This window comes from Poecilia reticulata, chromosome 16, assembly GCF_904066995.2.
Source record: "Poecilia reticulata chromosome 16, P_reticulata-male-v2, whole genome shotgun sequence".
Taxonomy (NCBI): Eukaryota; Metazoa; Chordata; class Actinopteri; order Cyprinodontiformes; family Poeciliidae; genus Poecilia; species Poecilia reticulata.
In genome coordinates this window covers 26,236,299-26,252,399 of record NC_088845.1, presented here as the reverse complement: position 1 = coordinate 26,252,399, position 16,101 = coordinate 26,236,299, and the positions used below count along the sequence as shown (strand labels likewise).

Below are 16,101 nucleotides of genomic sequence, written 5' to 3'. Positions count from 1 at the left end.
GCTGTAATCTAAGCGATACAGACAGTTAGCATGCTGCATCTGTTGTCTCCTAATTAAACTAATTCTACAGGATGCCCGACCGTATTCATACACACGATAGGGGGAGAGTCGGGTCCTTTAACCCCTTTTTGAGTTAATTAGTGTTGATGAAAACGTGCTCATCGCTTACACATGTACCTCTTAAGTGTCTGAATGAGTCTGTGTGTGTGCGCGCGCGTGAGCATGTGTGTGCAAGACAGTTCGGAGACAGTGGAGAGACAGTAAATGACAGAGTCACGTGAGGCGGCTACTGTATGAAACCTCAGATCTAATCAATAGGAGCGAGGAGGACGCCAGGCGCCAGCCAGAGGGTCACCACTCATCACTCAGGTCAGCTGCGAGCACACACGCGCAAACACACGCACGCACGCACACCCCCCCCCACCCATACGCACACACACACGCACACACACACACACACACACGCACACACAGGCAAACGGAGGGCACCGAACGGGGCGCATTACTAGACGGGACTATGAGGCAGCAGAAGATGGGTCAGAGAGAGGTTGGAGCGCATAGCAACGGAGAGGGAGCCGGATCGATGGCAGAGATTGAAGGAGGTCCGTAATACCGGAGGAGTCACAGATGTCCAGGGTGAAGCTAAGCAGGGCTGGGAGACGGGTCAGGGGGGTTAAAATGGCCTTGCAATGGCAGGATGAGGCACTGACAGGCCGTAAAAAGAGGTGAGGGAAGAGGCGAGATTGACCGATTTTGATGCTCGGAGAGGCTCTGTGGACGACAAAGAGTCCAGATGAGATGATTCCATGTTAGATCACGGTGTTGGTTCCCTCATATGACAAACACCGCAGGCTTTTGAAGGAGTGTTTGCAACAGGAGGAAGACGAAAACGGGGCAGCAACAAAATCAGCAACCATACGTATGTGTGTACCTATGCGAGTGTATACGTGTGTGTGCCGACATCGCTGCAGTAAAGAGACACCGACGGAGAGATGGACAGGGCTCGGTGGCATTTAGCCCTGCTCTATAATGACACTGAAAGCTGGGGAAGGAGACACAGGCGCTGTTATTGAATTATTGAAGGTGCACAGAGAGGTATAAATCTGCCACGGCGACTCCATCCCCCGTTGTAACACACACAGAGGCCACATGCGGTGTGGGTGGCGTGACGATTGCAGACTTTGACTTGCTGACCTTGAGGTTGTTAAAACAAGCTCTCCGTCAGCTTTTCTGCAAAATATGTTTACCTCGTGAGAACGGGGAGAGAGGGAGAGAGGAGGGGAGAGAAAGGGAGACAGACAGAGGAAGAGAGCGGGGAAGACGGAGAGTGAAGGAGTGAGAGCGCAGTGCTGACATCGCCGGAATAAACACAGCAACTCCATCAATTCTTTAGGATTGTGAGGAGAAATAAAAAAGCAAAGACAGTGGAAAGGGGGTGAGGTGGGGGTGTAACAGAGAAGCTACTAACCAGACCTAGGTGGGCTTTTTATATCACAACTATTGGGCTTAAATAGATCTGGATTGAACCCTCCAATGCCAGGAAACCACATATAAATATTTATTTATATGAACTTGTGGGGAAGGTGGCCTAAACATAAACTAACAATTATAGAAAAGAAAAAAAAAGAAAAAAAGACTACAAACAGTGTCTTGAAAAAGTATTCACACCCCTTGAGCTTGGGATGTTACGGAGCAGACCAACAAAAAGTAGGAGGTAATTATGAAGCGTAAAAACAATACATGGTTTATTAGGATTTTTTTTTTAACTGAAAGGTGTAAAAAGTATTAAGAAACACTTGAGAGGTCCATGGTGACTCTGGAGGAGAAGCAGATCCCCAACTCAGTGGAAGAAACTGAGCATATATTAATCAGGAATCTCTTGATTCCTGATCAAGAGATTCTTGTCCTGGAGTCCACAAATCTTGGCTTTTGTAGAGGAGAGGCAAAAGTTAAAGACATTGTAAAAAAAAAAAAAAAAAGCCAGGAGAAGTGCTGCTAGCAGATTGCCATAAACCACATATGAGCAAATCTGGTTCACCATAACTTTTTACAATGCCCTCTAAACTTTAGACACACATAAACCGGACCTTCAAGATAACAGGAGCTGTAAATATCATTTTGTCTGTTATATCAAAGCAGTTTTTTTCTGTCTATTGTACCAAATTACATTAATAACAAAACAAATACTGAATACAGCCAGAGCTCATTAGACTGGATTAGAGGTGTCAAAACTTTTAGCCTTGGGGGCTGAAACTGTCAAGTAGCTGTGGGCCACAAACGTTACTCACTTCATTGTAATGTTATTTTTTGTTTTTACTTGTTCAACAATAAAATAAATGAAGCAAAGAAAGTGGTTTGTGTGCAGAAAAGGATCAGTAAATCACTGCATATTGGAAATTCATAAAAGTGGTGTCGCATGTGTATTCTCAGCAACAGAGTATAAGAGTTGCTCTTTAAAACCTTTTGCTTTTATTTAGTCGGGTTTAATAGATGAGTTAACCCCACTCTGCTTCTTAGTGGAAACCCCAGGTTATTTGTGGTTTTATTTAAGATACAATTCAACTAAAATAAAAAAATGCAGTAAATTAAAGATGAGTAGTTTCTATTTTCTATTTTAGGATGAACTGAATTTGTCAGTATCTTTTTTTTTAAAGTCCTGTCCTCTGTGAAAATTTCACCCTTACTGGAAAAGAATGTAAATGTTTGTATCGACCTCCTGGGCTGGCAAACCGAATCCAATCTGTTGGCTCCAACATCGGGCATCCCTGGTTTTAATCAAAAGCTCTTCACGTGTAAGAATGACCTAGTCAAAGTCAAATACCTAAACCTAATAAAACTTGTGAACAGTTTTTAATAGTAGTTCTAAATGTGCAAAGGAGGTAGAGATTGACTCTAACAGGGTTGAAGCTGGAAAACAGTGTGGCTCTACAAACAACTGGCTCAGGGAGGCTCTTAAGGACAGCAATTCACACTTTTGTTTTTTAAGGATTGATTTGGATGGCATCTTTTCTCAGCTGCTCTCCACATTGAATTAAGCCCAGCCTCTTATTAAGGAATACTACTCTACTCTCTGTGTGCGTGGAGAAAACCGGTGATTAGATAGTCTTGCAAAAGGTTTATATATAAGTGACTGCATGTGCATCTTCTTGGAAGTGTGTGCGTGTGTGTGCGTGAACATGTGATCACATGCATCCGACCTGAGCCGTGTAGCCGAAGGGGGGCACCTCTTCTTATTAGCATCATCAGTCTGCATCATTACCAGGCTGCCTGGGCTGGGCAGCAGGTGCTACGGGAGTGCCAGGGTTACAAACGACCACAGGATTCCTCTAAGAACACGCACACACACATGCACAAACTACACGGGTCTTTGAAACCCTCCTTTTTCGAATTCCCAAAAGGGATGCGGGCGTCTGTGTCTATCCGTTATCTGGCGGGTTAGCGCACGTGTCGGACCAGGTTTTCACCGGAGGGGACGGACTCCATCCATTCTCGTGACAACGGGCCAGTGATGTGCAGTCGAGGCTGGGAGAAAACCCCGCTCAGAGCAGGGGAGGGCACGCGGAAACGAAACAAAAACACCGCACGTGCTTTGTGTAAGTCACAGAGTACCTATGTGGAGCGTGTACACGACATATTCTGTAGGAAACTTGCAAGAAAAAAAAAGAAGAAGAAAAAAAAGAAGCAACTCAGGTGCAGGTGGGAGTAGATTAAGGGTAAAATGGATGTTGGGTTAATCTCGGAACTGTTCTGCTCGTAGCGGAAAATCCGAACATTTAACATCGTAGTCCTAATATCAAAAATATATCAGGTCTTGTGTTTACCCAGGGCCAATGGTTGCTTTGAACCAATTCTTTCAGCTAGATGAACCTAAAGCTCCATCTATAGCATGCATAAACCAGTGGTACTATAGCATGTACACTTTGTTGGCCAAGAACTTCTTTACGGGAGAAGATGGGAATTACAGAGACCTTACAGCAGTTGAAATGTTACAATGTATAAAGCCTATTAGCTTAATTTTTATTCTGCCTAAAAGACAATAGGAGCAAAAAAAAAACCCCACCAAGAGTCACCACTTATAAGAAGTAGAAGCATCGCAACTGTTATGATAAGGTTCATCTTCCTTCTGTTTGTTTCACACATCATCACCCATCTCAAGCAGGTCAATGCACCACAGACAGCTGCTTTCAAAGTTGCCATTTATTGCTGACTCTATAAATGCTGTTTTAAAACGATGTATAAACATTTTTCGGTCTGTTAAAACCACTGGCTGACATTTCTAAATCCTTCTTGAGACAGTGCGTATGAGTCAACTTAATAAACCCTGATGAGAGTTTAGGAAGCCTCTATTAGCATTGTAGAGAAATTAATTAGAAATGTTCTACATGATGTAATGATGCAACTGACAGTTTTCTATTGCTCAAAATTAGGGGGGGAAATTCTAAACGTAAAGATTTTTAATGAATTACTCAAGAACAGAGATCTTTCGGGAAAAAAATAATAATAAGTTGCCACACGGTCTTCTAACTTTTACCATATGTAGTTTGAAAAGTGTTTTGAGCATTTGTATTCAACTATCCAAACTGAAGACATTTTTTCTGCCAGTCTTTTAGCATTATGTCTCTATCAGCTTTCTCCATATTTAGTGGGAACTCAATATTTGCCCTTTTTTTTTGCAAAATAATCTCACAGTCGAGTTTGGATAGAAAACTTCTATGAAGTCCATCAAACTTCAAGACTTGCCCCTGATTTTCAACTGGACATAGTTCTGCATGTTGAACTATACATCCTGAACAATTTTAACAAATATTCTTCTTCTACTACTGCTCTATATTAAACTTCTCCCACATTCCCATGAACTCTAACCAATTTTCCTGTGCCTGCTGAATGAAAGCGTTCCCACCACCGAGTTCCACCACAGGGATGGTATATGCAAGGTGACATCTACCACCAGGTTTCTTGCAAGCTCAACAGGACTAATATTATGTCCTAACACTGATCCACTGGAGGACATGAACCTCTGTGGATACAATTCTTCTGGGCAATCTAATAAGAGGTCTAAATAAGGGTGCACCAATTTAAAGGTGCCAATTACCATGACTTTGGGAGATCACTGATTGGTTGAAACTTACACGTGAAGGCAATCTTATCCACTGATTTTATCTACCTAAGCAAAGTTCTAAAAAAAAAACAAAAAGAAAAACTGCAATCGCCCCTTTAGGTTCAGGTGAACAACAAACAACAACATCGACCTAAATGTCAAGACCTAACAATTCCATCATCAAATTCCATTGCATCAACATGATCGACGTCCCTCTCTTCAGCTGTCAGTGGGCTATATGTTGTGACTGATAGGCGTACTTGCAGGTATTTCAATCTATATTGTCTTACCAAAGATCCTCCACAGCATTGGTCTCTGTATCGGGTTCTGGATCTTAATAGACTAACCGGCTGCTGGCCGAGCAAACAGCTGAGCGCAGACGAGCAGTCCAGGCAAACAAACACACCACCGTCCCATAAATATGAGCGCAGTCAGTAGTTAGAGTTTGCATATTGACAGATGGATATCTACACCGCTGAAGTTAATGCTGATAAAATGCTCTGCGTTATTATGGCATGTAACCAGAGAATGGTAATAAAAGCTATATGAATGGGGGCCGGCCTGCTTCTCAGGCGCCTCTGTGGCACCACCCATGACACCAAAGATGTGTCAAAGACAACAGACACTCAATACAACACAAAGCTGTGCTGCTCCCCCCCCGCTCTCCACCTACTGTTATGGATTCCGGAGCCAGCTCAAGATGAGCACATTGATCAAACCATTTCATATTTTGCTCCGGGTTTGCTCTTCAAGGCATCAAGGGCAATCAGATCCACTTGAGAGTACGAAAAAGCTGAACATTAAGAAGAAAAAAAGAAGAAGAAAAAAAGAAAAAAGAAGAATTTTTAATAATTTCCAAGAATTAAATATGGATTAAACTACCCAAGTGGGTAAATTACTTTTTTTTTTGATTGCACAATTTAGTGAGAGAATCACTTAACTACTTATTCCTGATTCAGAGCACAGATAGGTGAGCCTCTTGAACAAATCTGCAATAGAGCAATATTGATTTGACTGCAATTGAATAAAAAAAAAAAATAAAAAAAGAAAACAATTGGTGCAAAACGAAATGATGAATAAATAGGAGATTCACAACGAGGCAAACCCCCCCCACCCCCCCAAAAAAACAATCTATTCCATTTTTTAATACAGAAGCTCCGGCAGAAATTAATGTCTATGGTTAGTTAGCGCTGTTAATTGGGCGTGCAAAATTAAAATGTTAACGTCACCGCAAAGCTGGGAATGTGGACAAGGCTCCTGCAGCTGTATTTGACCTAGCAGAGCGTGTTTCTTCCCCTCTCTGCTTCAAGTGTCTCCAAAACTAATAACAATAATACAAAAAAAGGGGGAAAAAAACTCCTCACAAATTCCCCCGCGAAGCCCCCCAACGTGAACTGTCACATTAATAACACCGCGCTCGTATTCAAATTTTCTGTCGAAAAGCTAAAGAAAGATTGAATGCCCCGCCGTGGTGCGGCCAAAGATTGAAGACGTGTCTCATTGACATTGTTAAAAGTTTATGAAAATATATGAATTCTCAAACGTGTCAGGCCGCCGCGCAGCTCCACTCCCAACACTTCTGTTAGAGACCCAGGCTTTTAATCAAAATGATTGAATACCGCAAGTTTGGATTCAGGGATTCTAATAGAGGACGGATAAAGTGTCACGGTCCAGAACTTAAAAAAAAAAAAAAAAACACACATGGGATCACAGATGCATGCATAAAAACCTTTCCACACTTCTCCTACCCAAACCCCATTTTTAAACCTTCACATCCCTTGTTGGTAAGTATCTTGTTTTTCTCTGCTTCCCACTGCTGTTGCATTGCCTCTGCAGCGTTCACTGGGTGACCGTTCTATCTGGACCTGACGGGGAAGCTCAGATCTGGTAGAACCGACATATGGTACCATTGCATGCATATTTACACACTCATATGAAAGGACATATGTGCGGGGAGCATGAAGAATGCCGAGTGTACTGCAACGGCTGTGGCAGACGTCAGGGGCGAGCGCTAGCAGACTGACAGCAGTCTTTATGTGTCAGCTTGTGAGTGTTGCAATGTGGCTTCGGCAACAAAATAAGTGAGCAATGAAAGAAGCATGGCGGACGACAGCCGTATTAATTTGATGAATAACTTTCATTTTTACTCACTTTATATTCTTACTGAAAAATATAAATAACTTCTTTTCAGGGAATGTTTTTTTTTTTTTTTTACAATGGGGATCAGTATAGTGACTTCCCTTAAGATCAATATTAAACAAAGTCAACATAATGTAACGCATAATTACAAATTCGTAGGAAAATGACACACGGCTGTCTTTAGAGGTCTGTCGGTAACAGCTTTGCAAGTTAAGAGATATAATTTTATGCCTTTTTTTTCCCAAAACAGCTGATCATAGGAATCCCTTCTTCCATTTCTTGAGAACTGCACTGCTAATCCATCTGCTTTGCTTTTGCTGCTCCTCCTTTAAGCCGGGCATAGAGTGGTTGAAGTAGGGGATACGATCCTTGACCACTGGTGTAGATGTAAAGAACAAATTGTACATAATATGCATTTTTTTTCTTTCACTTAAAATCCCTCTTACATACATTAAGTTTTGTTCAAGCAAATATATTAAAACAAAACATTAATGTTATATAGATTCTTAAATAAAAAAAACCCACCATTCCTTATAAGAGTAGCATATGGTAAGTATGATACCATTACAACTGATAATTTGGTCCATTCGGTTTTTTTTTTATTCCTGCCCTTTTCCTTTATGTACGCCGGTGCATTTACTTCCTCACTCTGACTACGTCGGTGTAAAGATAGCCAGAGACAGGTGGGAGTTGCTCTGTTTAGCAGGTGGCCACTGAGCACCTGCATAATCTGTCGCATTGCTTGAAGCACGGGGAAATTGAGTAACACGAGCGTGCAGAGTAACAACCAGTAACGTATTACTTACTGTCACCAGCACATTTGCTTATCCTTATCAGCAGAGATGCTGCTCTCTGCCTTCGTAGCTGCCCTATCATCTTATACATAATCTACCATCAGAGATAGGCAGCAGAGGTAAAAAAAAAAGAAATAAAGAAAAGAAAAAAAGAAAAGGTTTTGGATTAGCTTGTTTGTTAGGCTCGGGATAATTAATGTTAATGAGCGTTGATTACACATCTTCTGTTGTATCCTGCTGAACGGTTTCTAATCACCGTGTTTATTCGCAATTAAAGGTGGCAACTATCATAAAAAAAACCTAAATGACAAATAGGAATCATTTGTCAGACTGGATTCATATCATAACCTCTCATTCATGATGATTTACCAAAAAAAAAAGGAAGAAGGATACACTAATAATACATGCCCAATAGTAAGCTTTTACAGTGATCTGCTGTTAGGTTTTGTATGATTAAATACAATGCATGACCTGCTTTTTGAACTGGATTTGCATCTGATCAGAACCGTCAAATGTGTGTGTGTGTGTGTGTGTGTGTGTGTGTGTGTGTGTGTGTGTGTGTGTGTGTGTGTGTGTGTGTGTGTGTGTGTGCGCGTGTGTGTGTGGGTGTTCTCAGTTCCACGTAGCAAGCAGGTGGTGTTTTTCTCTCACTCCAGGAGGCAGCTCAAACAAAGAGCTCTTAGTGGCAACTTATCAATCTCTGCTGTGACACGACTAACAGCTGGGTGAAGGCTGCGGCGTGCGCACGTTCACCTGCATCCATACGCGAACCACGCACGTGTAACAAGGGGCCGTGCGGGTTAAAGAATGAAAACAGCTGAAGTGAAAAGGGAGAGACACACAGCTGAGCACATGCATCCTTCCTTAGCTCTGACCTAAGAAGGGTTTACTTACCTTTTAGCTCGTTTTGCTACATCCTTCAGTTCACTGCAAACTATGTGTGGACACAGTAAATACGTAGAGGAGGGTGCTTCTATCCAGAGCGTGTGTGGCTGAAGACTAAGAACGTCCATGAAGACACAGTCAACATGTAGGAGAATGGTCCAGTTAAAGTCCAAAGCTAAGTCCAGGAGAGCTGTACCAAGGCTTTAAAAATTATGTTCTGATTTAGTTTGAGCGTAACATTGGTGGAGGAGTAGTAAAAGAAAAAAAAAAACCTGCATTTATTGCAACTACAGAATGTTCAAGAAAGTATTGAGTCAGGCTGGGCGAATAGAAGGTGAACATGAATTTCTAAGGGCTGCCACAAACAGTAACCGAAGTTTATGGTAACGTGACAAGATGTGAGATTGATGGGTGAGGCAAATGTCTGCGAGGCTTTTGTCTTAAAGAGAAAAAGGTAAAAATAGGCATCACTCGTTGCTCAAAAAACGTGTAATTTCTCTGTTGACTCGCCGTCAATACTCGACACGGCCACTCCAAAGAGCTGCGAAAACCACCAGAGGAGTGCAGATCTGAAATAAACTTTATAAGCATATGTTCACCAACAAAAACACACTGCATGGAGGGTCAGAAATTTGCTCAGGCTCACAGACAAAAAAAAAGAAAAAAGAAAGAAAGAAAAAAAAAGCTTTGAGTCACAATAGTTAAAGTCATCGCTATTGGCTCTCACTGTCAGGCTTATTTTAGACTCAAACATAATAAACCATTTTTCCTGAGAAAGTTGTGCCCATCAGGAAGTGTAGTTCACAGCAACCTGTAGGACGCTGGGATGCTGCCGTAGCAGTCTGCAGAGGTGTCCCTGGGAGCAATTATGGCATTATGTGTGTGGTATAGTGGAGCACAGACGGGAACTGTGTTGGCTCTGCACAGGGAACAGGAGGAGGAAATGAGGTGGAAACCTGCTCTCTGACAGTGTGGACGTTTAAAAATATTTACAGTGCCTTGCTAAAGTATTTGTAGCCACTTGGCCTTTGCAGCCACACAGATTAATGTGTTTTAATTGGGGTTATTTATGATGTACCAACCAGACAAAGTACTGCGTACAGTTGAAGCAAAAAGAAATCGATTGATTTCAATATTTTCTAAAAAAAAACAAATCTAAAATTTGTGTTGCGTACCCCCTCCCCGACTCTATGCTTCTGCAGCAATCCTCTTGACGCATGCCTCTACAAGCTTTGCACATTTAAGGTGCATTCACACCAGCCCCGTTTAGTCCGCTTTGATCAAACTCTAGTCAGTTTGTCTAGAATACCTGGTTTGTTTAGGAAGGTGTGAACACGCAACTGAACTACTGGTACAGACCAAAAAAAATAAAATAAAAATCTAACGCTGGTCCATCTAGAAACCTACGTCTCGGTTTGGTCGAAGTGAACTCCGGCACAGTTCGGATGCATATGTGGATGCAAGCGAACCGGAGGCCGCTCCAAAAAGCAGGAAACAAACTTGCAAGGATATTTACTCAAATCTTTCCCCAAGATCTCCACTTTGATTTACCTCTGGACTTTATCTGTAAAAAAACAAAAACAAATGTTGAAAATCTTTTTTTCCCGCTTTACAAGAACCAGTCCTAGATGACTCTTTAAATGAATTCTTTAAGAGCAAAAACTGATTGCAGCCATCTGCTTCCATGCAGCATGGGTATTGTACCAACCCAAGACAATCATTAAGAGAAGGTTAAAGCTGATTAATGATTAGTGAGGTGAAGTTGTAAATCTAGCCGGTGACGCGCGGGGCAGAGATTGAAACCCACCCAGTGAACGATGGCGAGAGGTCCGAGTCAAATCCATCTGCATGGAAGCTCCGGGCCTCATCCTCTTTCCCCGGCTCGGGTCTCTAAAGAGGCTCTGGAGCCACGGCTATCACTCTCTACTTTAACCTCCAGCTTCCCCGTCTCCACCGGGTTCGCCCCCACCCGGGCCCCCTTTCATTATCTCTACGGCAAGAAGGAAGGAAGCAAGGAAGTAAGGAAGGAGGGGGGAAGAAAAAGAAAAAAAATACAAGTGGAGAGGTCTGAAGAGCTTTTCAAATCCAGTGAAGCCTGTCACATTACAAAAACATGTCGCTTTAAACTAAATGTGAAATATCAGTAATTGAAGCCATAAATCCACTGTTGTGTTTCCCCCTCGCCTCCTCCCTGTCCTCTCATCCCATCCCTCCCGTACCCTCTCTTTCTCTCTCTCTCTCTCCCTTTCTTTCTTTTGTGAGTGCTTTTGATGAGCGGTAAATTGGAAATTATTTTGTGTTGTAATGCGCCCCTGAAACGTCTTCCCATTACCATGCGTCAGTCAGCGCTGACAGTGAAATTACTCAACTGTCAATCTGGCTATCAAAAGAGGTGGGTGGTGGTGGTGATGGGGGCAGGGGAGTTGTTCTCCGAGGTGGGCGGAGGAGGAAGAGAAGGAATGTGGAGGTGGGCTTACACAGAGTTAAAGATTGATCAATAAAGAGAAGATGTGGGAGGAAAGCGGGGGGTCAGAATAGAGATGAAGGCGAGAGAGGGGAGGGGATTTGGTCCATCATCATACTTCTGTTGTGATTGAATAAATCGGAGCAGTGGTGGAATTAAGCCGTCACCATTACCCCGTCCCCGCCTGAGCGTTTCTACCAACGCGTTGGTGCCAGCTGCGGGCGCCGCACCGTCCTCGCAGGGCAACAGCCAATTAAGCGTGATTGCAACATAAGAAAACAATAAGAGATGGAAACGTATAGAACGGGGTAAATTGGCTAATTCCTTTTTTTTTTCCCCTTTTGCGTGGGATTAATTTACGGTTCGACTGAGGCTCCTCACCCCGATCTCGGATCTTCTCCCGCTGCGTCCCGAGATTGGATCGGCTTGGGCGGCGTCCCAGAGGGCGCAGCTGTGTTTGGGTTTTGTGTATGTTCTTATTGATATAGCAGGGGAAATAACAGGCTACATAAAGCTTGGCTTCCACCTGGTGATCATTATGAGAAAATAGGGGCGTAGCTGTGCAACTACTTCGTGAGACAACATAACCTTGGGGGTACGTAGGACGAGAGCCAAACAATATTTTTGTAAAAATTTAAGAATCAAGATTTTTTATTTTGTATTTTTACATATTTTTTACTCAAACTGTGTTAAAGAATTTTTAATTATGGTAGAATAAATAAACCCCAGGTTGACTAATCCATTTATTATGTTTTTCATGTTAAATCTAAGCATCTAATGTTTCTATTACCAAAATGTTTGTGTTAAATAAAATTGAGTATTCATAAATCTTAATCTTAAAATTAGGGAAAACATTCTCCTCCATTGAAATTGCATGACTGGTAGAGGCGATGCTGTTTGTTTACGCAAACTCAAAAATTTCAAAGTACGAAAATAGACAAGAAAATTTTTAAAAGGCTTCTGTCATTTGGAGAGTTGGACATTTCTTACCAACGTGACTTAGAAATCCAATATGGCTGCTTGCATATGAATTTTGTGGTAGTCTTTCACACTTACCATTACAAACTCCTCTTTTAAATAGGCTGCTATGGTGTTTAAAGGCAAAACATTTTTAAGAAATAAAATTATAACTTTCAGTAATAGTAGCACAAAGCTAGTCAATGAACTAGGTGATGTTAAGAGTGAGCAGAATGACAACAATAAGTTACAAAAGTATTTTTAAAGCTCCTCCATGTTGCATTTTCTGTCGGTCCCCATTTTGTTTTTCTACCCTGTAAATCAATTAAAGATGGTGGGGTCTTCTCTTTAATGCTGTGCTGCGTCTCCAGTAGGGGACTCCGCCAGTGTAATTTAAGAATCATTTAAGAACTACTTCCTTTCTTCCATCAAAATAAAAGTCACAAACAAAGACTCAACAGGGTGTCACGCTTGAAGGAGCCACCTTTATATCTGGGGCCCATAATAGCTCAAGACCTCCTTCACCAGATGAAGTAATGCTGACAAAGCAACTGAAAAGCGCTGAGTGGGACAGGCTTCGACAAGAAACACCATCGTGTTTTAATATCGCACGACGTAGTGGAGCCAGATCTTGTTCCCAACCTAATGAAATAAGTAAAATGTGTTTTTAATTCTGTCTTCTCACCTTTTTGTTGTAACCCATTCGCACTAAAGTGATGTGGTGACACGTAACGCACGAATCTGCCAATACTTTTAAAAGAAGGGAAATAGCAGTAGGAGGCACTGACCTCACCTGCATCTTTCAATTTAGTCCAGTAGCTCCTGAAATCTTCTAATGTAACCCTTCTGCAGAGTGTGTGTGTGTGTGTGTGTGTGTGTGTGTGTGTGTGTGTGTGTGTGTGTGTGTGTGTGTGTGTGTGTGTGTGTGTGTGCGCTGTTGTGATGTGTGTCCGTAATGACTGGTGTGTTGAGAGGTTCTGCGGTATATAGGGAAAGAGGCAGAGCGGAGAGTGAGAACTCCTTTATTGCTCAATGCTAAATTAATTGCACCAATTATTCACGGAGAGAGTTGTCTAGTGGCGGCCTTTGGGGGGCGAGGCCCTGACCGCTCTCCCTCATTTTTAATTGGCTGTCCTGTTGAATAATTGATTGGAGCAAATGTGAAATGGATGGGAAGGTCCAAGTGTCTTTCATCACAACAGGCTGGCTGCTCTGACAGCTGGCCACAAACAAACTCTGCTGCTGTATGCAATAAACAAACCTTGTGCGGTTGCATTCAGCGCGGCCACTGCGGATGCGGGGGTTAGAACAGCAGACATGACTCCTGGGCAAACGGGATCGCCCTCCGAAACACTGACAAGGTCCGCGATGACAGAAAAACTAACACCGGCTGCACAGAGATCCCCTCAGCAAAAAGTGTGGTGAAGAAATGCTCCGTGCAAAAATAGTGGCAGAGTGTAATACTGTAAGCAAATGGTTCTGAGACGACATCATTTTCAAGGCAGAAACGGGGGCGGGGGAGGAAGAAAAACTAGACTGGAAGCGTTGTTTGAAGCTGGATTTGTTGCTGCGAAAACTTTTATGGAAAAAAGAAAACTTGGAAAGTGTCCTTCCAAGATGAAACTTTGACAGTATGTTCACCTTGTCAGGTCTGCTTTTGGGCATAATTTAGCTGGCACCATCCACAGTTCGTGTTGAAGTGGATCATAAACATCTGAGAAAAAGAACGAAAGCACCTGCTGGTTTGACAAGGTTTTGGTACAACTTCACGTTTAAAAACATTTCTTCTTTTATTTGCATGTATGGGCATTTTTTTTTTTTTTCAAATACTCGGCGCATAGTCAAGAAGCCTTCACAGCTAAATTTGTTGTGCTCATTGGGAATAATCATCAAAACGGGTAAAATCAGTACCTACTATAGCCTTTAGGCAGTGTAGCCTCGAGCCTGAACAGCAAGGCTGAGAAACGGCTTCTTCCCTGAAGCTACCAGTCTCATGTGTAGCCATCATCTGATTTTAGATTTTGATTTTTATATGCTCGATTTTTATTTTAAGGCAAGAGCAACCCTTTTTTGCTGACCAGATTTTTTGACATGATCAATTTGGTTTAATGAGCATAAACGATTAAAGGTGCAATGAGCTCTTGCGATATCAAAACACCAAATATATTTTCTGATTGGGATTCTGTCTCATAAACCACTATCCTAATGCTGTATTAGCTTCCCCTGGTGAAGCCTAGTGTGAGCAGAATGACAACAATAAGCTACAAAAGCATTAAAGAAGCCTCCACTATGCTTTAGTTAATCTGGCATTTTAGGGAGGAAGGAATGCTGACAGCGCGACGGAGCTAATACAGTTTGTGAACACTGTGAGAATGTCAAAGCTAGCTAACCATTGGCCGCTAATAATGCTACAGTAAACATGTGATTTGCATCTTCTTAGCAGAGCTAAACTAAAGGGTTATTTTATAGTTTCATAATGAGTCTGGATTGCATTTGATCATTTTCAGGTCAAATGCTGAAAAACGTAAATCTGTGGTGTACAATGTCTGTCCTTAAGGGGAAGGTGCCCTGCATTTTTTAAGTGATTCAATGGTTTAGCTAACCTGAATACAATGAATGTTTCATTAGCAGGTAATTTAGTAAACCTGTAGTGAATAATTCAACTAGGGCTGAAACGATTCCTCGAGTGATTCGAGTACCTCGATTATTAAAATTCCTCGAGGAAAATTGACCTGCCTCGAAGCTTCGTTAATTTATGTTTTATCATTTAGCGCACCGTGTTTCAGCCGGAACATTATTTGCGTTGCGCGGAGCTCTGACTTCCGCCTCTGAGTTGTTGACGGAAGCTACGTGTTAGCGGCATAACGTCCAATCTTCAAGTTCGGCCCGCGGGGATTTTACTGATTGGTGATAATTCCGGGTTTTCATCGTTTTTGTGGGACCAATAAACATCCTTAAAATGACCGCCGCGATGCCGGGAGTTCGGCAGCCTTTCTGCTCCGGAGCTGCTGGTTGAACGGCGGGAAGAAGCTGAGGAGGATTTATACAGGTGAGCGGAGAGACTGAACACGGCGGCCGGCTGAGGGTTGATGCTTACAGGGTAAGAGCAGCTTTACGGACGAACCGCACAATAAACTTATATCATCCCGGTCTGAACAAACGGGAGGCGGAACATGGCTGGTAGATGAGTTTCTGAACGGAGGAGCCGTAAATATCCCGTATTGCTCCCCCGGTCTACAAAAAAGTAACTGGTAGGGAAGGTCAAATGTGGAAAAAATAGACTGATGTTGATATCCGATAGTAACACTGGTGTTATGGAAGATTTACCAATATTTTATTTCAAATAAAATAAATAAAAATAAATAAAAATAAAAATAAATGTTTTTATCCGATTACTCGATTAATCGTAAGAAAAATCTATAGATTACTCGATTACTAAAATAATTGTTTACAACAGCCCTAAATTCAACACTAAACAGATATTCTTCATAAGACAGCTAGTGATTTCTAAAGCTTTACTTTAATTACATGTATATTTCTAGAGCTTGACAACAATGCTGAATAAAATGCTGGGCTGACATCAAAACAGTGACACTGCCTGCTGTCGACTTACGCTCCCCACCGACATCAACAGCAAGTCCACTAAAACCTTCGAATCTAAATCAGATTTCTGCCTTAAGATTTATTTTTCACCCTCAGATGTTTAGCGTATTTATCTTGCTCTTATTTTCTACGCCCTCAATATCCTGTCAAACAAATGAACA

At 42.1% G+C, this 16,101-nt stretch overlaps 1 protein-coding gene and 1 long non-coding RNA gene across 2 annotated transcripts in view; one reads left to right on the top strand and one right to left on the bottom strand.

Annotated features, from left to right (window-relative positions):
* Positions 1 to 16,101, bottom strand: part of znf407 (zinc finger protein 407) — a 192,614-nt gene that overhangs the window by 21,024 nt on the left and 155,489 nt on the right. The window lies entirely within an intron of this gene.
* Positions 424 to 1,871, top strand: LOC145547737 (uncharacterized). Its single transcript, XR_014084040.1, has 2 exons — positions 424 to 1,727; positions 1,774 to 1,871. It is a non-coding gene; the product is annotated as an uncharacterized LOC145547737 (long non-coding RNA).